This window comes from Zea mays, chromosome 6 (assembly GCF_902167145.1).
Source record: "Zea mays cultivar B73 chromosome 6, Zm-B73-REFERENCE-NAM-5.0, whole genome shotgun sequence".
Lineage (NCBI taxonomy): Eukaryota > Viridiplantae > Streptophyta > Magnoliopsida > Poales > Poaceae > Zea > Zea mays.
The window spans coordinates 160,268,791-160,271,265 of record NC_050101.1 but is presented as its reverse complement, the minus strand read 5'-3'; positions in this window follow the sequence as shown (position 1 = coordinate 160,271,265).

Sequence of the window (2,475 nt, the reverse complement as noted above, 5' to 3'; positions counted from 1 at the left end):
TAGGGGATGAAGACTATGATGAGGACGAAGTAGCCCAAATTGTGCACTTCAACTCCCAAGCCACCACTATACTCCTCGCCTCTCTAAGTCGAGAGGAGTATAATAAGGTGCAAGGGTTGAAGAGCGCAAAGGAGATTTGGGACGTGCTAAAGACCGTGCACGAAGGAGACGAGGTGACCAAGATCACCAAGCGGGAGACGATCGAGGGGGAGCTTGGTCGCTTCCGACTTCGCCAAGGGGAGGAGCCACAAGACATGTACAACCGACTCAAAACCTTGGTGAACCAAGTGCGCAACCTCGGGAGCAAAAAATGGGATGACCACGAAGTGGTTAAGGTTATCCTTAGATCACTTATTTTCCTTAATCCTACTCAAGTTCAATTAATTCGTGGTAATCCTAGATATACACTAATGACTCCCGAGGAAGTGATAGGAAACTTTGTGAGCTTTGAATTGATGATCAAAGGCTCAAAGAAAATTAACGAGCTAGATGGCCCCTCCACGCCCGAAGCACAACCGGTCGCATTCAAGGCAACAGAGGAGAAGAAGGAGGAGTCTACATCAAGTAGACAACCAATCGACGCCTCAAAGCTCTACAATGAGGAGATGGCGCTCATCATCAAGAGCTTCCGCCAAATCCTCAAGCAAAGGAGGGGGAAGGACTACAAATCCCGCTCCAAGAAAGTTTGCTACAAATGTGGTAAGCCCGGTCATTTTATTGCAAAATGTTCACTATCTAGTGACAGTGACAGGGGCGACGACAAGAAGGGAAAGAGGAGACAAAAGAAGAGGTACCACAAGAAGAGAGGCGGCGATGCTCATGTGTGTCGTGAATGGGACTCCGATGAGAGCTCTAGCGACTCCTCCTCCGACGAGGACGCCGCCAACATCGCCGTCACCAAGGGACTCCTCTTCCCCAACGTCGGCCACAAGTGCCTCATGGTAAAGGACGGCAAAAGGAAGAAGGTAAAATCAAAATCCTCCACTAAATATGAAACCTCTAGTGATGAGGATAATGCTAGTGATGAGGAGGATAATTTGCGCATCCTTTTTGCCAACCTTAACATGCAACAAAAGGAAAAATTGAATGAATTAATTAGTGCTATTCATGAGAAGGATGAACTCTTGAACACCCAAGAGGACTTCCTAATTAAGGAAAATAAGAAGCATGTTAAGGTTAAAAATGCTTACGCTCTAGAAGTAGAAAAATGTGAAAAACTATCTAGTGAGCTAAGCACTAGCCATGATACTATTGTCAACCTTAGAAATGAGAATGCTAGTTTAATTGCTAAGGTTGATTCAAATGTCTGTGATGCTTCAATTTCCAATCTTAGAGATGATAATGCTAATTTGCTTGCTAAGATTGAAAAGATGAATGATTCACTTGCTAGCCTTAGAGATGAAAATAAAAAATTGATTGCTAAGGCTAAAGAATTAGATGTTTGCAATGCTTCCATTTCTAACCTTAGAAGTGAAAATGACATACTACATGCTAAGGTTGTTGAATTAAAATCTTGCAAACCCTCTACATCTACCATTGAGCATACTTCCATTTGTACTAGATGTAGAGACATTAATGTTGATGCTATCCATGACCACCTAGCCTTAATTAAGAAACAAAATGATCACATAGCTCAACTTAATGCTAAGATCAATGAGCATGACTTAGAAAATGAAAAGATTAAATTTGCTAGAAGCATGCTCTATAGTGGGAGACGCCCTGGCATCAGGGATGGCATTGGCTTCCAAAAGGGAGACAATGTCATACTTAATGCCCCTCCTAAAAGGTTGTCTAACTTTGTAAAGGGTAAGGCTCCCATGCCTCAGGATAACGAGGGTTACATTTTGTACCCTGCCGGTTATCCCGAGAGTAAAATTAGGAGAATTCATTCTAGGAAGTCTCACTCTGGCCCTAATCATGCTTTTATGTATAAGGGTGAGACATCTAGCTCTAGGCAATCAACCCATGCTAAATTGCCTAAGAAGAAAACTCATAGTGCATCAAATGATTCCAACTTTTCATTTAAAACTTTTGATGCATCTTATGTTTTGACTAACAAATCCGGTAAGGTAGTTGCCAAGTTTGTTGGGGGCAAACACAAGGGATCAAAGACTTGTGTTTGGGTACCCAAAGTTCTTGTATCTAATGCCAAAGGACCCAAAACCATTTGGGTACCTAAAACCAAGAACTAAACTTGTTTTGTAGGTTTATGCATCCGGAGGCTCAAGTTGGATCATTGATAGCGGATGCACAAACCACATGACAGGGGAGAAGAAGATGTTCTCCTCCTACGAGAAGAACCAAGATCCCCAAAGAGCGATTACATTCGAGGATGGAAACCAAGGTTTGGTCAAAGGATTGGGTAAAATTGCTATATCTCCTTACCATTCTATTTCTAATGTTTTTCTTGTAGATTCTTTAGATTATAATTTGCTTTCTGTTTCTCAATTATGTAAGATAGGCTACAACTGTCTT